Raw genomic sequence first — 23,236 nt, 5'->3', positions numbered from 1 at the left:
CTCCTAACATACGTGATTTACTTCTTTTTTTTACACTGTTCACATGACATTGTGGGCATCAAGCTGCCAACCCCTTATGCCGTCCCCCTTCTATTTAATCCGGATTTATCCTGTTGCTGGTGGCCCATTTGTGATACCTGAATGACCCTTTGCTGTCCAATGGAAACCAATTCTGTGCACGTCAAATGAAGGCCACTCCTTTGCCTGCCTCCCACCTAATGTTGCATCTGGGTGTGGTTTGGGGGAAAATGGTCTAGAGCAGGCACCCCCAAACTTGGCCCTCCAGATGTTATAGGACTACAACTCCCATGATCCCTAGCTAACAGGACCAGTGGTCAGGGATGATGGGAATTGTAGTCCCAAAACACCTGGAGGGCTGAGTTGGGGGTGCCTGGTCTAGAGGGGCAAATTTGTACCCCTGCTGAGCCACATTCAATAGCTACTAACCATGAGGGGTTTGTTCTACCTGCAGGCAGTAATAAGTCTGAATACCAGTTCCTGGAACTACAGGAGGGGAGAGTGCTGCTGTGGTTGGGTCCTGTTTTTGGGTTTTCTCACAGGCATCTGGTGAACAGAATGCTGGACTAGATATGCCACTGACCTGATCCAGCAGGCTCTTCTTAAATTTGGTGATTCCCCATCCCTGCTGTGTGATATGACGCCCACATCTGGAAGCCCAAGATCTCTAGATCCTTAAGCATGGGGTTTTGCACATTTGACATGCGTACATTGAACATTGTTTATAAACATAGCCATTCAGCATATAGAACTTGAAAGCTGACCCCGAGATATAGGTGCTCCTGTTATTATAATCACCTAGGTCTGTAACCACCAGTGTGGTGTAATGGTTAGGAGCGGTAGTCTTGTAATCTGGTGAACCAGGTTCGCGTCTCCACTCCTCCACATGCAGCTGCTGGGTGACCTTGGGCTAGTCACACTTCTCTGAAGTCTCTCTGCTCCACTCACCTCACAGAGTGTTTGTTGTGGGGGAGGAAGGGAAAGGAGAATGTTAGCCGCTTTGAGACTCCTTTGGGTAGTGATAAAGCAGGGTATCAAATCCAAACTCTTCTTCTTCTTCCTGGCAGGTGAGAGTGGGGCAGCAGGGAGTAGGGCACCGAACAAACTACAACCCTCCCCAGCCTCTGTAAGAAGTCCCATCGAATAACTGCTCGATTCAGCCTCCTCTCTTTCTAAAATTCAATGGTACAGAAATGCAGGAGGTTTCCAGCCAGGGCTGTGTATATTCTATTCAGCAAGCCAGAATTAGTTTTTGATCAAAGTATTGGCATAATGAGAATTTTATTTATTTCAAAGCATGTTTCTGGCCCCTGTGGTCACTTTGCGAGTGTGTTGAATCGAGTGAAGTCTGAGGAACTGAAGCTGGCTGGACAGTGCTTCTCCCAAAGGCCACGGGGTGAGGCTTCCGTCTAGCCTAGTGCTTGCACAACCTCCTGCCCAGTGGCTGTCCTTTCCCTGCTGTCTACCTAGCCCTGATATGCATGTGTTTCCTCCCTCCCTCCCTAAGGAAAGCATCTCTTCCTGTGCTGCCAGCTACAAGCTGCCTTGAAGGCCTACTTATTCAGGCAAAAGTACATGTGACACACAATTGTAGGTGACCCACTTTCCCCCTGTTTGACAAACTGCAGTCAAACCCCTTCATGGTGCGAACAGTATCTCCTCAGACTCATCCAAGAATTCTGGCTCCCCCGTCACAAACCGAGCCTGATCCATGGCTTGGTGCTATGCGGGGGGGGGGGGGACTCCAAGTCATGTGCTGGCCATACAGTCAGGTCATGATTCTGCGGGTCTTGTGTTTATGCAGCCCCACCTGCAAAACGACTCATTGTGGGAGTTTCTGCTGAGCAGTGGCAGCACAGGAAGGCAGGTGGTATGGGGGCTTGTGGGTGACACAAGAGCTTCAGGGCCTCAGAGCCACTGTCCATCTCCTGGGTCCGATCTTCCAAACAAAGCTCAACAACTTTAACCCATCTTTGCACCCCAGGCACCAATGGGAGTTGCTATGCCGGTGCTGCTGTGTACCAGTGCAAAGGATGCCACCAGCAGTAACTTCCACCCGCTGTTTGGGGTGCTCCTTGACAGCAGAACCCCAACACCGGCTTCCGCAGTGGATCTGGGGAGGACTGGGCAGAGGGACACCTCGGTCTCATCCAGACCCCTTTCTGCACTGCTGACCAGGTGTTTGGATTGCTTTGTTAAACCTTAAGGTGCTGCAAAACTCCTTGCTGTTCTTAGTAAAGGTAAAGGTACCCCTGCCCGTACGGGCCAGTCTTGACAGACTTTAGGGTTGTGCGCTCATCTCACTCTAGAGGCCGGGAGCCAGCGCTGTCCACAGACACGTGGTCACGTGGCCAGTGTGACAAGCTGCATCTGGCGAGCCAGCGCAGCACACGGAAACGCCGTTTACCTTCCCGCTAGTAAGCGGTCCCTATTTATCTACTTGCACCCGGGGGTGCTTTCAAACTGCTAGGTTGGCAGGCGCTAGGACCGAGCAACGGGAGCGCACCCCGCCGCGGGGATTCGAACCGCTGACCATACAATCGGCAAGTCCTAGGCGCTGAGGTTTTACCCACAGCGCCACCCACGTCCCTCTTGCTGTTCTTACTAGGAAGTAAATTCCAATGAACTCAATGGGAATTCCAAATAGACATGCATAATACAGTGGTACCTCGAGTTACATATGCTTCAGGTTACATATGCTTCAGGTTACATACGCTTCAGGTTACAGACTCCGCTAACCCAGAAATAGTACCTCAGGTTAAGAACTTTGCTTCAGGATGAGAACAGAAATCGCACATCGGCAGTGGGAGGGCCCATTAGCTAAAGTGGTGCTGCAGGCTAAGAACAGTTTCAGGTTAAGAACGGACCTCCGGAACGAATTAAGTACGTAACTCAAGGTACCACTGTATTGGGCTTTTGGAATACCAAGCCCGAAATCCGCAACACATTGGCCTGACTGCAAACCCTGTTGCACTCAGTGGAACATAACTTCTGAGTAAGGATACATAGGACCATGCTTCCTCCAAACCAGGCCATCCTGGACCAATAACAGCAGGTGGACAAAAACACACTAGGTGTGGGGAGAGTAATCTTCCAGTCATAGTGAGAAATAAACAATGTAAGAAGTTTCTTCTATCGCTTTTCTTTTGCAATGTCCACATAGTGAGTGAGTTAGGTAGAATATCCTGGGATTTTAGTTTGTTAACTTAAAGGCTCTTATTGGAGGAGTTTGCTTGGCATTTTTGAATTCGGCTTCAAGGCAGGAAGAGATGGTTTCACAAGGATATGGTTTTGCAGGAAAAGGGTGTGCTCTGGCCAGAAGGAATGTGTCTTGGAAGAAAGCAGGCATGGTGTCAGGCTCAGTTCTGTTTACCAGAAGCCAGAGAAAGAGAGAGAAAGAGATAAAGAGAATGTGAAAGAGATACTACAGTATCTCCTCCTATCAAGCAACATGTAGCTGCATCTGTAGGGCAGATATCTGCATTTCTTTAGAGACAAGTGACCTGAGAAGAACCCATTTGGTGGCACCACAGACAGAAAGCCAGACCCCCAAGGCCAGAGGGCTCAGCCTCGGATTCAAGCTGATGCATTGATCACATTTCTCCAAGCTGATATCGCAGGCTGTCTGCAGACTTAGGAAAACATCAGACTTCCATTAGAATTCCTGGGCCCCAGGCAACGAGATAGGAACATATATAGCACTGACATGCTACATGCATGCTACAGATTGAGCAATGGACACATTCCTACAGCAGGGAGCAACCTGCCACTCCTTCCTGTCTCCCCCCACCAGTTCCTAGAAGATGCTGAGACAGTTCTCCATGCACACAGTGCTACACATGTCTGACAATTCGGCTGCATCTGCTGCTACGTTATGTTACGAAACTTCAGCTAGTGCAGAATGCAGCAGCCAGATTGCCCACCGGACCAGACGATTTGAGCATATTACAGTGAGACCTCAGGTTAAGAACTTAATTTCTTAACTTGAAACAGTTCTTAACCTGAAGCACCACTTTAGCTAATGGGGCCTCCTGCTGCCGCTGTGGAACCTTGGTTCCCGAACTTAATCTGTTCCAGGAGTCTGTTTGATTCCTGAAACAGTTCAGGAACCAAGGCTTCTGATTGGCTGCAGCAGCCGGGCATTCGGGCGTTCGGCTTCCAAAGAATGTCGAAAACCAGAACACTTATTTCTGGTTTTCGTTTGTTCGGGAGCTAGAATGTTCAGCTCCCATGGCGTTCGGGAGCCGAGGTTCTACTGTATATACATTTCTCTGATTTTACAATCATTTTGACATTTTAAAACTTGACTTCCTTCCCCCTCTTTCTGCGGTTCCTTAAATTTAATCTATTCTGCATATCCAAATTAACTTACTCATTTATTTATCTGCTTTTAAGTTTTGGTTTATTATTGTATATGGGGGGGGGATTGCTTCCTTCAAATCAACACAGGGGTGCAGAACTGCAGCAGTTTGGGCAGGGAGAGAGCATTGCCACGCTGGTGTTGCCTATAATTAACATCCAGGTACTCAAAAGGCTAAATGCACCATCCATGCACACCTTTGAGAGCTGAATCCCGAGGCATGGCAACCCTAGCGGCTCAAGCTTAAGGAAACGTTAACAAGGAACACAGGAAGCTCTCTTATAGGAAGTCTGTCTCTTGTCCACCTGGCTCTGTACTGTCTAGTCTGACAGGTAAACAGCTCTCTAGAGCCTCAAGGTGAGGCCATCCCTGTAACCTGCTCGCTGGATCCTTTTAACTGGAGGTGCCAGCCTGAGGCCCACAGCATGCCACGCATGTGCTCTCTGCTACTCTGCTAGAGCTCTCCCTGCCTGACAAAAGACAAAAATGGGGGACGAAACAGGAACAGCAATTTGCCAGAAACAGGGACAAGACAACTGGGACCAGCAAAACATATGAAACAGTAACAAAGAAGACAGAAGGAAAAACCCTCCTGAGTTGCTTTGGAACAAACACGCACACTGGTTCTGAAGCAGCAGACCCACTCAAAAGATAGATCAAGGATTTAGAAGAAAAAGAAGAAAAAGAAGTGTTTTTGTTTGTTAAGGGTTAGGCGCAATTGCAGTGGACTGATTGCACAGCCAGCAGGGTGGAAGAGAGCAAAAGGCAATAAATTGAGTACAAGGGATGACTTGGTTTGGTTTGACCCTGATGGAGGAAATCCATGCATTGTAAACTAAGAGGTTGTTACAAAAGCTGTTGTGAGCCAGGAAAGACCTTGAATGGCAAATGGACAGGCAGGGGAGTTGAGAACCCACCTAAAGCTGGGAAGGTTGCACTTGCCTTGACAGGTGCCTATCCCAGTGTTTTGCCAAAATTGAAGTAGCTCATCACGCTTTGTTGGTATGATTTCATAGAACTGATAGCCCTTTCTTGCCCTGCATGTTAGCTGATAACTCTAATGTGTTATAGCTGAAGCCTTATGGCTAGCTCTGACTGGATGTCGAAGCGGTTCTTCCCTCTCCACTGGCACTTGGATCTTTCCAAAGCTCTCTAGCTATGCAATGAAGAAGATTCAGCTTCAACCATCACCTTCTATAGGGGGCATTCCCTAGGGCAGGTACAGGAAGGGAGACTCGTATTGCACCCAGGCATTGCACCCATATTGCACATTTCCCCCTGGGTGCTAGACTAGATGGGCCATTGAACTGATCCAGGAGGCTCTTCTGTACTTCTTCGGATGGTAGACTGCTACAACAAAAGCCATTCTATCTCCCTGCTGTTTTCTAATCTATCATTTTGCAGTTTACTGGTACTTCTGCTGCTGCTATTGTGTTCAAAGCTATACAAAGCTTTGAACAACTTGGGTCCAAGAAACCTGAGGCCTTACATCCCAGCCTGAACCCTGAGATCAACTGAAGGAGTACTGTCAGTTGTCCCTTGTGTAACTGAGGCCCAACTGGCCTCAATCAGGCCAGCCATTCAGTATCCCTGGTCCCATACTTTGGAACACTCTCCCAGCAGAGATGTGGTGGGCAGCCTCACTTTTTACTTGTAGGCGTCTCTTGAGGGCCATTTTACACCAACAAGCCTGTGCAGTTGTTTAAAATTTCCTTGAGTAGTCAGTCATTTCTATGATTGTTCTGTATTGCTTTTATTTTTTATGTTTTTTGTAATGTCCTGATATTTCATAAGAGGTTGCCGTACAAATACTATTATAAATAAATAAAATTCATGCTAAAACCTGAGCAGCAAAATCCCCAAATGAGTTTTATTGACTTATTTTTTTTTATCACAGGTCAATGGATGGGCATTTTCTGCTCACGGAGAGGAGCATAAATTGCTTTCTTTTGCATTTACAAATGTTAACAGGTACGTACTACACTTGATCATAGCCAAAAGGCCAGGAAGCATTTATGCATTTGGACTCTTCGTTGCTTCTGCAAGATCTTTTATGCTGGGAGGAAGGAGTCTGCTTCATCAGGGTTCTATGGGACTGTTGTGACTCAAAAGCCACATTGAAAACAAATACCGGTAACCATGAATCATCAGGAACTGCCGCATGGCATCAAATTGCAAGATTCGGGTTCCTATAAATGCAAAAGAAACAGCCGCTGATTCTAGTACCTATACTTAAAGGACAGTTTTACACATAACAATTTTCCTGCTTGGGTGTTCACAAGAATATCCATGGATACCTTTGCATGTGCAGATCACATATATGTCTATTTTATAACGTGCACAGATGCTGGGAACCCATGATTGGCATGGCAACAGGTGGCTCCCCAAGCCAAAGGCAAAAAGCAGATGAGCAATTGTCACACTTTTCTTCTGTACTTATGTAAGAAGATAGGATTTGAGGACCAGTTTTGAGCATGACAGGAAGCTACAGGAAGACCACTGGACATACACAGGAAGTACAAAGTAGGAAACCATGGCACACTGATCTCTTACAGGGACTAGTTAGTTAAATACCTCAGTAATAAATAATAAAGCAAACAAATATCATTTTCTCTTTCAGCCAGCCATGCCTTGTTCTGTTCTCTGAAGCTCTAGATTTCTCGCTGCCTGAGCAAAGCTGAAAGAGCATCTGTAGGAAAAAATGAACCTCTCTGTCCTTATGGAAGACCTTCTCTATAGTACAATTGCCGTGGAAGGCGACCTTTGCCTACGAGCAGGCAACTCTCAGCAAGCATCATCAAGGCCATCATTTCTACTAAATGACTCCAGGCGGCTGCCTAGGAAGCACCACTTTGAAAGAAAGGGAGAACTGTTTTGTTTCAACAGCAGCTGCGAGGAATCCTCATCCCTCCATCCCTCCGCCAATCACGTTAGTCCAGGATTGACAGTGGGTCAGCACAAAACCACAGACTTAAAGGATGCTGTAGCAGAACCAAGCTATAAAGGAATGAGATGGGATATAGAGGCACTAGTGGCCAAAACAAAATCTATGTACACATTGCACAGATACTACATGGCAGGGCCTGTAACCAAAAGCCACTGGGTAGTTGATGTCACCAACTGCTGTTTGGCATTTTGGTTAATGATTTCTGTGCGAGGGTGCTTCAAATGACCTTTTTCCATGAGAGTGGGATGGGGGATCGGTTGTCTAAGGAACAAGGGCCCCCCCTCCACCCCATATTTGGCTTTTCCGGTATTTCAAGAGTCTAAGCACGCCCTCTGCTGGATATTCAGCAGACTTGCTCAGAATAGGCTTGGGAACAGGGTCAAATCACTCTTGAAAAGCCACCTTTTGCATTTGAAATAATTGTGAGGGACGCATATTGCTATGTTAATTGTGGGGGAATCGGTGCTGGCCTTTAACTCATTCTGTGTCAGCTCCCTTTTAACTCTGTGCCCCATACATAATACCCCCATCACTCTGAAAACTCCTCTCAGGTATCCTTCCTCTCTCTCTCCCCCCATAACACACAGAAAGACACACTCTTTCCCTCTCTATAAACCACCACAGATCTGTATGCTGTTAACTCCCTCTTCCCACTCCACCCTGTGGTTTTCTCTGCAACCCCATCTCTTACAATTCCCTCCCTCATACACAGATACCACACACTCCCAGTCTCTCTTTAAAATTCCTTCCTACCTTTTCCTCCCAGCCACTTATCGCTGAGTTCAGCAGCAAAAAAAAGACAACTTACAAGGCTTTCACACTTTTCCCTCCCTGCAATTCACAAGAGGAGGAAAGCATGGGCCCAGCAGCCTTGGCGCAACAAGCAGGAAAAACTGATGTCAACTCCAGCACACACCTGGGAATCCAAGGACTGCATGAGCAATAAAGATGATTCTGGCATTCCCTCATCTCCAGCTTCGTCTTTGATGGGATGCTTGAGCATTAGAAGCTCCCGTAAAGAGGAAGGAGATGGTCTGTAAACAAAAGAATACTTTGTATTTCCCCAAGAAGTTGAAGCTAGTCAAGGAGGGTTCATCGCCCATGAGGCTTAATGTTGTGCCAGCCTGCTTTGGAGTTATTTTTTAAGGATAGAGACTTCAGGTTCCATTTGTTTTTCAGGGGGTGAGTATTTAAAACGTTTTAGGGAGCTTTGCAAGCTGCGCAATACGGAGAAGCATGGGTAAATGGGCTTCTTTATATTCAGAGTAAACATGCCTTATGGATCACCGGCCACCAAGTTGTGATTATGTGAGCCCGGGGCTCATAATAACTCTTTGGGGGGCATACTATTAAAGCTTCATCTTTCCTCATTCCAGGGATGGCTAATTTCTGTATTCTCAAAGGCTTTCCCCGTTCTCTAAACAATGGACCATAGGCTGGATGTGTATGTTGTCATACTACCCTGCCTCTCGTCGCTCTGTTATTAGGGAGGGATCGGGTTTTATAATAAAGGCCAGAGAGATGTTACACTAAAGTACAGAATCTCTTTATCTCACATAGCATTTGAAAACCATTTCCCTTATGAATGGAAGTGGGAGCAATTTTCAAAAGAGCTCATCTCGAGTGAAATTTGTTAAGATTTCCAGCTGGTCAGGTTCTTTAAAAAAAACCAAAAACTGCCTGGGTGTAATATTTGGTTTTTGTAGCACTGCGTGAGAGCTAGCCACCAGAATTGGAGGGAGGGGGAGGGTAAAAAACCAGGCATTTGGCATGGTTGCCAGAGTTCTTGTTGGGTAAATCTAGAATGTTTAAACCAAAGGATTGTTTTTAGTTGGTTAAGCTGTTTAGTCAATACTTGCACACTACTAAGATGCCATGTTACCGAACGAAACTCTAATGCCGTGTTTCTTACGCAATCTCATGTGAGTTGGCAGCGTGCCTGGAAGAACTGCTTGCATAGCTGCCATCCATAGGCTGCTCTGTTGAGCAGTGTGTGTGTGTAGACAAAGAAATGTGATGTTGTGGCAGAGTGCATAGTGCTTTCACACCTGCTTTGCTGCCTCCTTCGCTACTCCAGGTTCTATGAAGAAGAGGGCAATGAGATACCCACATTTTTGAATATCAAAAGTTGGCACAAGCGTGGAAGGGTCATAACTCAGCAGCAAAGTATCTGTCATGCATGCATAACATCCCCGGTTCAATCCTTGACAGAGGGCCTTCTCGGTAGTGGCACCTGCCCTCCCGTCAGATGTCAAGGAGATGAGTAACCATATAACCATATAAGACATAGGAAAGAAGTATAGGGAAGCTTTTTAACGTGTAATGTTTTGTTATGTTTTTATATATGTTGGAAGCCGCCCAGAGTGACTGGGGCAACTCAGTCAGATGGGTGGGGTACAAATATCATCATCATCAACATCATCATCTCCGGGTAATGGTGAGAAAGTCCTGCCTGAAACTCTGGCGAGCTGCTATTAGTCAGTGTGGAGAATACTAAGCTAGATTAGCTGGTATAAGGTAGCTTCCTATATTCCTTACTGGTCAGGCTCCAGCCAAGATTACATAGTGGGCTGCCAGCTTGCCACCCCTGTTTCATACAAGGTGATGAGACAATAGAGACTGGCTCTCCTGTTGTGATGCTGTGCCAAGGCCACAGGTAGAGTTTGCTGCTCTACTGGTGGCAATGGACATTGCTATTGTTCTTGGTCACCCTCTAGTGGGTGTTGAAGGCCAAATTCACTCTGCCTGAACAATAGTGTCTCCCCCCCACTCCCTTAATATGAGCCTGACCAATCACTGATGTGCATGGCAGCCATTTTGGTTTGGGACTTGAAAGCCATACCCTCCAACATTACTCTGATGAAAATAAGGACGTCCATCATCATCATCATCATCATCATCATCATCATCATCATCATCATCCACCCATCTGACTGGGTTGCCCCAACCACTCTGGGCAGCTTCCGACATATATAAAAACATAATAAAACATTAAACCTTAAAAAACTTCCCTATTCAAGGCTGCCTTCTGATGTTTTCTAAAGGGTGTGTAGTTACCAATCTTGTTGGCTCAGGGGTCATATAACTCCATCCCCTCCAACCTTTCTCTGATGAAAATAGGGATGTCCTAAGGAAAAAAGGGACATTCCAGGATCAAAGCAGGGTGGCTTCTGTTAATCCGGGACTGTCCCTGGAAAATAGGGGTGCTTGGAAGGTGTAGCAAGGCTAACTATTGATGTGCCTGACAGCTATTTCGGTTTGGGACTTGGTCTGTGAGCTTAACAAGCAGAGAGCTCATAAGTTGCAGAGAAGGAGACTTAAGAGGAGACAACTCAAGTATATGTGTGAGCCAACTTTGGAATCTGATCCTTTACTTCAGGATGTGACACTCACTCCTTGTTGTGTTGGCGATGTTTAAACCTCTAGGACAAAAGCTCATGCGGAAGAGGGGCCAGCTTCAGACACAAAGGCAGAACCTCTTCAGTCCAAACTGTGCAGGTGAGGGTCACGTAGTGCCAGAGTCTGATGTGCTTGGAAATGATTGATGATCTGGTTTGGGCGGTCATAAACAGCAATCATTTATTTCTTCTCTTGTTCTCAGGCCTCGAGGCTGTGCAGATAACCTCAAAACTTGAGATTCAAACTAATGTACCTGTTTGAACCTGCGCAGACAGAGCCCAGAACTTTTGTTCCTTAATTAAGTGCCGAGACAAAAATGGGATGCTCAAACGAACCCCCCTTTTTCTCGGTTAGGGCCTTTGGCAACACTAATTTTGTGGTTTTGGGGATCTGGTGTGACGCTGCTTTTTTCTTTTCTTTTCTTTTTGCATGAATTTTTCAACATTGATCCTCAGAAGCAGCAGTTTGGATAGGGCCTCTCAGAGGAAGTGCAGGCTAAAGGCTGGAGAAGTGGTGTCTGTCTGTCTGTCTGTCTGTCTGTCTGTCTGTCTGTCTCTCTCTCTCTCTCTGTGTGTGTGTGTGTGAGAGAGAGAGAGAGAGAGAGAGAGAGAGAGAAGACACAACCTTACTCTGCTGAATGTGTGCTGTGGAGATTATATGGGGAAAGTGTATGGAATAGTTTCAGAGCCCTTTGTCTAACAGACACATTGACCTTTCTCTTCAGACATGTATAACAAAAGGACCCCTCCTCTCCCCAGGGGCCCTTGAAGCATCCTTTCTCATAAGCTTGGACTGCAGATGAAAAGGTATTTGCATGGAACACAAAAGCTTCCAGTCCTATTTCACCTACAGGGCAAGAATCAATAGCAATGGACTTCCCTTAGTCAGGTAATAACTGCCTCCACCCTTTCTGGCTGAACTGAAAAGGGCGGTCCTTAAAGACAATAAAAGAACTGGTGAGGGAGCCAATAAGAAATGAGGGGAAATGGTGAGAGCAATATATTCCTTTTCAGAACTAATCAGTTCAGTTCAGTTCAGCTCAACCAAAAAGGTTAGTTCTACTAAACCAGAAACTCAATCCATTCCAACACAGCTGCTGCAGAGCTGCAACAATTCTTACCTAAGACAACTCAATTTGAAACATGCCATCCACCCAAATTTTGCCCTCTCCATCATAACCTGCTCCCAAATCAAGCTAATTTAACTACTTGTAAGCCATCTCAATGTATGCTACCTTGGTCAAAAACCTAACTTGAATTAAATTAGTGTATTTTGAAGGCGAACAGGGTCCAAATTTCCCACGTTTTCTGAATTAGTGGAGCTCACAGCCAAATTCAAGTCAACTGACCCCTAACCATTAGGTCCAGTTGTGACCGACTCTGGGGTTGTGGCGCTCATCCCGCTTTATTGGCCGAGGGAGCTGGCGTACGGCTTCCAGGTCATGTGGCCAGCATGACTAAGCCGCTTCTGGTGAACCAAAGCAGCGCACGGAAACGCCGTTTACCTTCCTGCCAGAGCGGTACCCATTTATCTACTTGCACGTTGACGTGCTTTCGAACTGCTAGGTTGGCAGGAACAGGGACCAAGCATTGGGAGCTCACCCCGTCGCTGGGATTCAAACCGCCGACCTTCTGATCGGCAAGTCCTAGGCTCTGTGGTTTAACCCACAGCGCCACCCGTGTCCCCAAGTCAACTGAAGCAACTCCCAAATAATAGTTCACCTCAGCCAAACTAAGCTAACCAGTGAAACCTTTTTGACAAGATGAACTAAGCTTGAGTTTTGGATGAAGTTCGAGCAAAGATGAGGTCTAGCTGTCTTCACCAAACTGGTGCCCTCAAGATATTTTGGACCATGGCTGCTTACACACTATGCAGTTAAAGAACACTGCAAACAGATGACTTCCTGCAAAGACGCATGAGATCTGTAGCTTGTTAAGCATTCTGGGAGATCTTTGAGGGTTTCAAGAAGCATACAGGTGAGCTCCAGTCAACATTATGTATTTAGACTTTCAAAAACTTTCAGAAAAGAGATGGTGTCAACAAAAGATGTCTGGTTTCTGGAACCCTAGTTTAAAGCTTCCTTAACGCTGGACTATTGGCAGGAGATTAGGTGAAATGTGTTTGGCTGAAGGATTATGAACATTAGTGCATTGCAGGGTGAGGCTGAGGTGCTCACCTGACCTCTGGTCACCTGCATTGATGATAGAGGGCCAAGGCAGTGGTGACATCAGCTTGGTGCAGACCTGCCAGCAGAGCCAGTTCAGCACTCCTGCTGGTATGTTTGCACCAGGCTGGCCTTGCCACTGACTCACTCCTCCCCATGTCCATCCCAGTATGCCAGTCCATCACCAGATGTCAGGTGAGCACCTACCCTAGCCCACCCCAATGTCTGCTATTGATAATCAACCTAGGCTGGATCTAGATACCACAAAAAAAACGTTTCAGGAAAATGCGTGGTAAGCCTCATAATGGGAAATCACGTGGGTGTAAGATGGAACTCTACAGCACCATCTGGTGCCACAGCGTTATAACTCATTTAGAACGCCTTTTCTTTACTAATGTAGCTGAGTCCCTAATCAAAATGGCTTTGAACTAAATCCTGTGATAGCCCTAAGGTAAATATGAAAGTAAGCACAAAAGGAAGGGACTTGGATGCTGCAGGAGAAACTGGGGGTGTTGTGCTGTTATCTAGCAAACTGCAAAATAACATACCAGAAGAGACATTGGATCAGACCAGCCACGTTTTCCAGTGTTTATATACTAATATGCAGAGTATACGAAACAAACAAGATGAGCTTGAACTCCTAGTACAGGAAGATAAACATGACTTGATAAGATTGGAATGTAGCAACTGAAGGATATAACTTGTTCAAAATCAAGAGATACAACAAAAAAAGAGAGTGGCTGGAAGCATTTTTTTTTTTAAAAAAAGTACACCTTCACAGACATTAAGGAGAGCAAATATGGTACCATAGCCCCATGGAGAGCATTTGAGTAAAAATGAATAGAGGAAAAAACGAAAAAACAGCATTGTGGTCAGAGTCTACTACAGACTGCCTAACCCAGGCAAGGGTGCGGATAATAACTTTTCTGAAATAAATTATAGATGTTTCAGAGAAGCAACAATTAGTAGGGATGGGGGCTTCAGCTACCCTGATATCTGTTGGCAGACCAATCTTGCCAGGCATGGAATCTCCAGTGAATTCCTGACATGCCTTGCTGAAAACTTCTTCTTTCAGAGCAAGGCAGAAGAAGGAATGAGGGGACTGGTTACCCTCAACTTGTTCTTTACCAATAGAGAAGCAAGGCAGAGTCAAGCCATCCATTTAGAACACATCCAATGCACATTTAACAGCACATTACTTCCTGCAAAGAGTCCTGGGAACTGTAGTTTGTTGAGGGTGCTGGGGATTGTAGCTCTGTGGGGGATGGGACGCTACAGTTCTCGGAATTCTTTGGGGGGAGCAATGTGCTTCCAAATTCTTGATCCTGTGGAAAGCCGAAGGTGAGCATAGTCAAATGTGTGTTGTGAATTTCAGGAAAGCTGAGATTTTAATAAATTCAGAGAAATGCTACGTGGGATGGATGCCATGTCTAGATATATTGATGTGGAAAGGAGCCCCAAATGGGTGGGAGTTTTCTTAAAGGAGATACCAGAAGCACAAACAATCCCCCAAGAGTGAGGAAGCATCTCAAAATACCAGAGAGTGGCTGCATGAAAAGCTTTGTGAGGAGTTGAAAATAAAAGAAAGGCACCTGTTAGAAATGGAAGGAAGCCATGGCTGGTGGAGACTCGGATGAATACAGATGAGGAGCCCAGGTTGGTAGGAAAGCTAAAGCTCAGAAAAAGCTGGTGAGGGGTGCCAAGAGCAAAGAAATAGCTTGTTCAGCTCCAAAGAAGAGGAAGGAAATGGTAGGCCTGCTGTTCAGTAAGGATGAGGAAATACCAACAGGCAGCATCAAGAAGACTGGACTGCTCAGCTCCTCTTTGACTCCATCTTCTCCCAACAGGGGAAGGGCCATAGCTCTGTGGGAAAGTATCTGCCTTGCATGCAGAAGGTCTCAGGTTCATTTCCTAAGAGTTATGAATGCCCCCTGTCTGAAATTTAACTGAACTCTGAGATCCAGCACCAAGGGCCTTCTGGCAGTTCCCTCACTGCAAGAAGTGAAGCTACAGGGAACCAGGCAGAGAGCCTTCTCGGTAGTGGCACCATCTCTGTGGAACGCCCTCCCGTCAGATGTCAAGGAGACGACCAACTATATAGCCTTTTGAAGACATCTGAAGGCAGCCCTGTATAGGGAAGTTTTTTAAAAAAATGTGTAGTGTTTTATTATGTTTTTATATATGTTGGAAGCCGCCCAGAGTGGCTGGAGAAATCCAGTCAGATAGGTGGGGTATTATTATTATTATTATTATTATTATTATTATTATTATTATTGACAGCTGCTGAAAATCAGTGTAGACAATACTGAGCAAGATGAGACCTATGATCTGACAATGCCCTCCCAAAGAATCCTGGGATGTAGCTTGCTAAAGGTGCTGGGAATTATAGCTCTGTGACGGGTAAACTATAGTTCCAAGATTTTAGGATGTATGTGGAGAATTTATTTTAAATGTATGGTATGGACATACAGTGGTACCTCTGGTTACATACTTAATTCGTTCTGGAGGTCCGTTCTTAACCTGAAACGGTTCTTAACCTGAGGCACCGCTTTAGCTAATGGGGCCTCCCACTGCCGCCGCGCAATTTCTGTTCTCATCTTGAAGCAAAGTTCTTAACCTGAGGTACTACTTCTGGGTTAGCGGAGTCTGTAACCTGAAGCGTATGTAACCTGAAGCATATGTAACCCGAGGTACCACTGTAGTCTTAGTTCCTCACCACGGAGAGGCCTGAAGAACAAGGACTTCCAGGAAACCTAAATTCAGAAAAGAAGGCAGGGGGAGATTGGCTTTAATGCTCACTTCTGGGCCTCTTGGCATTTCCAAGTCCCCCAGGCCACAAGGGGCAGATGTTTTGCCTGCAAACTGCGCAGCCTAGCAAACAAGGCATTTCACATTCTGATAGGGGGTGAGGAAATGAATAAAGAAAAGCAAGTTGGGTGTTGGATAAAAAGGCAAGCTACAACTGTAATACTGGGCCAGTTATTGCCAGCAATAAATATTTTCGATTTCTTCCAGAATGTATCTGTCCACGGATGGTAATTACGTTTCACAGGCTCTCCCACATGTTTTGCTCCAAGGCCTGCGTCTTTAAGCCCCCACCCAACCCCGATACCGAGCTGCGGGTTTTATTGCCAGAGGTCAGGTTGTTCTGCCCTGTTTTATTCCTTGTTTGCTTGAAATTATGACGTTGCCTCCACAGCCCTATCTCCACCCCCTTCCCCCAACTGGGTGGCAGAGTGCGAAGGGCCCTTCTTGCGTGAGCAGACATTTCTGTGGATATTCCTCACACCCCTTCCATAAAGGGCTTGCTTATTGAGCTCATAAAAAAAGAAGACACGGCGAAACCTCTGGAGCATTTCTTAAGGGTTGCATTAAACCTCTGAACAACACCCGGTCCAGACACTGGCCTGTGGGGCAGATAGGGTAGCTTTGTACCTCTCCCATGAGCGACGTTTGTGAGAGACAAGAACTCTTTGCAAGGGCCTTTTTCTGTGTACAGTGGTACTTCGGGTTACAGACGCTTCAGGTTACAGACTTCGCTAACCCAGAAATAGTACCTCGGGTTAAGAACTTTACCTCAGGATGAGAACAGAAATCACACGGTGGCAGTGTGAGGCCCCATTAGTTAAAGTGGTACCTCAGATTAAGAACAGTTTCAGGTTAAGAACAGACCTCCGGAACGAATTAAGTTCTTAACCAGAGGTACCACTGTAGTTTGAGAAGGAGGAGTCTTAACTGCAGGGGTCTTCAGAGTACCTTAAAGTCAAAAAAGGAGATGGATGGCAGAGCTGGCAAGAAGAATCTGAAAGGGACAATATATGACTGGTCTGGCACATGGATTTGTCACTTACCCTGAAAGGGGAGGGTTACTACAGTAATTGAATAGAGGGGACCAATGAAACCTGTGTGCAGTTAAGGTACTTGCTTTGCTCCTGACTCTTGGCATATACCCTCCAAGTGTCCCTATTTTCCAGGGACAGTTCCAGATTTACAGAAGTCAACCCGGTTTCTGATTTCATCTCAGAATGTCCCGCTTTTCCTTAGGATGCCCCTATTTTCATCAAAGAAATGTCGGAGGGTATGGAATTGTGTGACCCCTGAGCCAAGAAGATAAGGAACTACGGTATACAAACTTTGGACAGCATCTGAAGGCAGCCCTGTTTAATGTTTTATTATGTTTTTATATGTGTTGGAAGCCGCCCAAAGTGACTGAGGCAACCCAGTTAGATGGGCGGGGCATAAATAACAAAATTATTGTTGTTCTTATGGAATAGGATGTCCCTATTTTCATCAGAAAAATGTTGGAGGTCATAAACTTGGGCCACGTCATTTTACAAAGGCAGCCCTCCTTTAGGAAGCAACAGGCCCTGGGTGCCGAATGCCACAATATTCTGCACCATATAAGACAATTACAGGCCTGCAGGATGCCAAGCATAGAGAACCCCAGATTTCCTGAGGACGTCAGTGGGGCTAAAAATTAAATGTTCCCTTAAAAAGGCGAAAAAGCTGGAACCCTGCATAATAAGGCATACTCTGAACGACAAAGATCTCCTGCACCCGGGCATGTAACCAGGACAATTAAACAAGACAATGGGAACCTGACTGCACCATACTGCTTTAGACCCACACCGTCCACAGGGACAAATATGCTTGGCCAGATGGACAGCTACACAAAGGGATGTCTAGCTGAGCCCACAAAGTGGTTGAAAGATTGCTTGGATTCTGGAAAGTCTTCTTGGGGCTGGTTCGCAGATGAGCATATATCACCTGATATCTCATCATTCAATGACTTTCAGATGACCGAGTACTGTAACTGACTCTATTTAAATAGGTGATGTCAGATAGCATGAAAGCACTCTGGCTGTGATGTTTGATCTGAGATGGCTGCTTCGCATTCGTAGGTCATCACTTGATTTTGCCGCTATCGAGTGATGAATAAGCATGTGTAAGCTCATCCTGAGGGGAAGGCAGCTTTGGGAAGACTGTGCTTGTGTCACTCTTGGATCACAAATTTTCCCGCTCTGGAGGGGAGTCTGGGATCTGCTGCTTCTCATGTATTGATCCTTAACCTGAAGCATTATACAGTCATACCTCGGTTTTCGAACATCTCTGTTGACGAACATTTCAGTTTTCGAATGCCGTAAACCCGGAAGTAAATGCTTCGGTTTTCGAATGCGCCTCAGAAGTCGAACATGAAAAGCGGCTTCCGTATTGAGTTTTCCATTTTGAGGCTTCTGTACTGAGTCTTCAATTTGTGAACGTTTTGGAACTTAAACTGTCTTCTGGAATGGATTAAGTTCAAAAACAGAGGCACCACTGTATAGAAGAATTCTGCAAAACCCGATAAGCTCACAAGAAGAGCCCTGCAGCTGGATCAGACCCAAGGCCGACCTGGTCCTGTTTCTCACAGTGGCCAACCATATGCCTCCAAGAAGCTCCTGAGCAAAACATGAGTGCCAGAGCATTCTCCCATTGTGTTCTGATGTGCTGGCATCTGGGTGCATGCTGCCTCTTGTCCTATAGGTAGCATATAGGCATCATGGCTAAGCAGCCCTTGATAGCTCAGTTGGCTAGAGTGTGGTACGGATAACACCAAGGTTACAGGTTTGATCCCCATAAGGGACACCTTGCATTGCAGAAGGTTGGACTCAAAGATCTTCAGGGTCCCTTCCAACCCTACGATTCAGCTTTATCTTCCATCAGCTTGCCTAACTTCCCTTTAAAGAAATGTTTATCGGGGTTTTCAATTAAGTGCTAACAAAGCAGATAATGCAAGAAAACAATATCATAAACGTGCACATAAACTGAAACATAAATTAACACAAACATTTGTTTTGTGGGTGGCAAGATGGAAGAAAACAAAAGCAAACTTTCTGAGTTTCTTGTCCATGGTCTCTCTTCGGAGGCGCCGATACATCTCCTTGCCAAGGGCACAAGTGAGTCTAGGTACGCCTCTGCAAAAATGTACAAAGATGGAACTGAAGCCTAGATACACACTTTTCATCCGAGAGAAGGGACAGGTACAGGATTCTGGATTCAAACCATCAGTCCATTTCGGAGGGCATGTTGTAGCAATTGGTTTCCCACCAGGTCTTTCAGGAATGCCAGAGATTCCATCAAGGAACTTTGTCTGGGTCTAACTCCTTCTGTTTTATAGGGGCTGGTGAGTGGATGGAAACGTGAGCAAAGTCCCACCTGGAATTAGACAGAGAAAGTGAATAGGAAAGAAGATGTGGTGGAAAAGGTGAAATCTGACCTAGCCTTTCAACAAGGATCCTAAGGAACCATCTTCAGGGGCAAGGCTCCCCAAAGCACCCGAGATGCGGGCATAATTGCTCTTAACATTAACTTGAAAACTGGATAAACAGTATAATCTCATAATAATACAAAGGCAGAGACTCATTTATCACATTTTCTCTCTCCTGCTGACAGGAATTCTCTAGGGTAGCTTCCGATGGATTAAAATAATTGAAAGCTTTTAAATATTAGGTAGCATCGTGGCTTCTCCAACACCTCCACTGGCTGGGAAGGTGAGGCGGAGCCTCTGGGGGCATTAGCAGAAGAGAAAATTAAGGATATTTGAATAACTGACGGAACCATCCAGCCAATCTCATGCTATCCAGTTCTAAGCATTTCTAGGACTCCTAGCTAGAAGGATACTCCCTCTTTTGGTATCCCATACAGTTTCTCCTTGGGTCTCCTCCTTCCCTTTGAGCATCTCTCTTCCTGGACCTAGCGATCCATTCAAGTCACCTCTTCTTTCATTCAGTCTCTAGTGTTCTGTAATTGCCCTGCGTACCCCATGAAAGTACTGTCATTCCTTTCCTTACCTGTCCTGCAACTAAACTAAACAGCAAAGAGAAGGAGGTAAAAGATGAAACGCAATCTAGTTCTTGTTTTTGTAGGAGATGAACTGATTTCTCCTCCCTTCACAACTGATGCTCTAGGCTCAGCCAAGCATTTTGAAAGTCCAGGAAGAATGGAATCAAAGATCAGCTGATAGTCTAGTCAAAAACTTTATTGCCACCTGTTGCAAATGGCAAAATGGACACTAAGGTGCTGCCACTGACAGTAGCATCGCAGAGAAAGTCAGCGCGTGTGGAGTCACTTAATGACTCAGAATGCATGAAGACATATTTAATAACAGCAGTGAGGCCACTGTGGAATCATAATCACAGCATTAGGGGCACATGTACAGCCTTCTCCCACAGATCAAGCTGGGGGAAAACCGATTTATCTGTTTTTTTAGCAGGAACTGGCTGTGCTGAGCATGGACTGGCTGGCTGTTGTGTCAATCGCATGGCCACTCCCCCTTTTCAGAGACGGCTGTGTACAGAGCTGATTTTATATATTTTGTTGAAATAATTTTTGCTCCATTTCTTAGCCAAAAAAGGCTTCCAAATCAGCTCAAAATTAGGGGTGTATGAGGAAATAACAACCACAACCCAGGGCTTTTCTTGTATTTTCTTATTACCTTTCCAAGTCAATCCATCTATGACCCTCTTGCTACTTCTCAAACCTAGCAAACCTGATATTGGATAGTTATTGGTTGCTCTGCCCTTCTCCTTTGCATATTCTGGGTTTCATGGAGTGCAAAAGAGCCACACCAAAAACGGTCTGGGCCAATCTAGCCTATGTGCCCATAAATACATGCAGCCTACCTGCAACTGGGGTTCTTTCTGCATATGAGATGTCTGGAATATCTGGGATGGAGCAGGAAGGATGCTGTGTGTGGGAATGAGTCATTCACTCAGTGTCCTGGAAAAGGTTGAGGCCAATAGTTATGATATCTTTGACCAAGGTTTTGAGGGCAGCCTTTGTAGGTATGACACCATCTCATGACATCATCTCTATTAGTAATGCCTACTCCTGTTTGCCCACAAATTTGTGCCCACCCCCAATTGCAGCTCCTTTATTTGTTTATTGGTGCTGTCACACAATTAGAAAAAAATCAAATCTGATTAAGTGCATGAGTGTCGGTTGACTGATTGATTAAATGTGCATGCATTTACATATGGGGGAGGGGAATTGCTCTAATCTTCTAATACTGTTTACCCTGCTTCTAAAAATAATGTTAGCGTTTTAAATATGCTGCCTGATTCATCAGAGGGTATCCTTTTTAGCGCTTAAAATATAGCAATTGATTAAATATTGTACCTTGTTGTTTAAGTTTTTGGTTTATATTCCACTCTGTGACAGTGGCTTATTTATTTATTTACTGTTGAGGATCACACTATCTAGGAAGGTGGACTGCGGGCCAGATGTGGTCAGGGCCAAAGCCAAAATTGGGTGGAGCCACCCCTTTCTCTCTCTCTTTCTTTCCGTCCCATTGGCTGCCGAGAAAGAGGGAGGGGGAGGCAGAGAGATTACTATTGCCAGAGGTCTAAACATAGACAAATAAAGGCATCTTCCCCACTTATGCAGAGTAAGTGTTCCTGGGTACCGTATGTATACATGAAATTTGTATAGTGGGGAATATCATCTAAAAAGCCTGTAAACACCCTCTAAACCTCTGGAAACCCTTTTTTAAAAAAACCACAGTTTGAATTGATTTATTTAATTACTTCTCAGCGCCACACGCATACACGGTCGTGCATGAAGTGTAGGTGGGTTCCTACGAGGCAAGACACAGTGATAACAGCAAGAGCTTTTATTGAACTAACAGAACTGGACAACAGGCAAAGCAACAGCTTATATATATTTCTGAAGGCCTGGGCCACTCCCACTCCCAACGTGATTGGCTGTCTAAACTTCCAAGCTGCGAATCATAACTCAGAGTTTAAGGGCCAATGGCAGAGGCCCAAATCCTGAAATGTTCTGTGATTGGATATCAGAACACAGGGGCTCAGAACTCTGAGTCCAGAATCAAGCTCAGGCAAACACAGACCACTGAATACATAACAGTGCACATGTTGAACACACATATGTAGGGAGACTTTACACCAGAGTTGCCTCAGTTGTGGCGCTCCAGAGGTGGTTGATCTCCCAACCTCTCATCCCCAGCTAGCCTGACCATCCGGCAGGGATGATGATAATTGTAGTCAGTGTTTTTTTTCTGAATCTTCGTACTTTTGTCCATTTACTGTATTTATCTTTCCTGATTTGAACTATAAAATGGTGGTGTGTTTTTTTTGAGTCAAAATGAGAGTACCCCTAAACATTTTTTTAAAAAAGAAAAAAAGCACTGGTTGTAGTTCAAGGCGGACAACAAATTAAACACCTGTGGTTTCCACAAATTCCCCCCTCCTTCTCCCACACACACCCCAACCCAGCATCACAAAATGGCTGCCCTCCACTCCCTCAACAACGGCAATTTGCACAAATTTTTCAGGTGGGCATCGATAAAACAACAACAATGATGTGCTTTCCCTTCCCTTTTAAGCATCGTCATCATCCTACTTAGCATGAATAAAACAGTTCTGAGTTTTTAAAGTACAGTGGTACCTTGGGTTAAGTACTTAATTCGTTCTGGAGGTCCGTTCTTAACCTGAAACTGTTCTTAACCTGAAGCACCACTTTAGCTAATGGGTTCTCCTGCTGCTGCCGCGCCGCCGGAGCACGATTTCTGTTCTCATCCTGAAGCAAAGTTCTTAACCTGAGGTACTATTTCTGGGTTAGCGGAGTCTGTAACCTGAAGTGTATGTAACCCGAGGTACCACTGTATTTTGCAGGTGTTATCTTGGTAGCTTTTGACAGTGTCCTATAAGGTAAGACAGTGCTGTTATTATTTTCATCAAAAAAATGAACATGCAGATCAGAGGCTGAGAGCAATCAACCTGCCCAAAAAGGCCAGTTAAAGAGTTGGTGGATGAGAGGCAGGGAATTTGCCCATGCCTATCACTTTCTCATTCTTCCAATCTTCAGTTCTCCACAACTCTGCAGCGTTTTTTAAAAAAAGATCCTCACAGAAATCCATCATTTTGGTACCAATCTCTCCTAATAAACACGTTTGTATGCGGTTTGGACTAATGTACACATTTTTGCAAGCAATTTCCTTGAATACAACCCATCTTTGTATGTCAATCTCAAAAATATATTCATTTTTTCTGTGAACTTTCCTCTGATTTACGCATTTTGGTCAAGCTTGGTTGTAGATCTGCATCTCAAAAATCTGGGCAAGTGCCAATTCCAACGGATGACTGTACAGTGGTACCTCGGGTTAAGTACTTAATTCGTTCCGGAGGTCTGTTCTTAACCTGAAATTGTTCTTAACCTGAAGCACCACTTTAGCTAATGGGGCCTCCTGCTGCCGCTGTGCCGCCAGAGCACGATTTCAGTTCTCATCCTGAAGCAAAGTTCTTAACCCAAGGTACTATTTCTGGGTTAGCGGAGTCTGTAAACTGAAGCA

At 45.3% G+C, this 23,236-nt stretch overlaps 3 long non-coding RNA genes across 3 annotated transcripts in view; 1 reads left to right on the top strand and 2 right to left on the bottom strand.

Annotated features, from left to right (window-relative positions):
- The window catches only part of LOC310700694, a 109,204-nt gene that overhangs the window by 81,270 nt on the left and 4,698 nt on the right, over window positions 1–23,236 (bottom strand). The window lies entirely within an intron of this gene.
- The window catches only part of LOC310700724, a 62,203-nt gene that overhangs the window by 37,963 nt on the left and 1,004 nt on the right, over window positions 1–23,236 (bottom strand). The window lies entirely within an intron of this gene.
- LOC310700777 lies at window positions 8,431–21,413 on the top strand. The gene is made up of 2 exons (XR_014522816.1): window positions 8,431–8,507; window positions 19,046–21,413. It is a non-coding gene; the product is annotated as an uncharacterized lncRNA (long non-coding RNA).

The sequence above is a fragment of the Podarcis liolepis genome (genome assembly GCF_965112155.1).
Source record: "Podarcis liolepis genome assembly, chromosome: 2".
Lineage (NCBI taxonomy): Eukaryota > Metazoa > Chordata > Lepidosauria > Squamata > Lacertidae > Podarcis > Podarcis liolepis.
The sequence above is the reverse complement of the archived record's forward strand: the minus strand, read 5'-3'. Positions and strand labels throughout refer to the sequence as shown.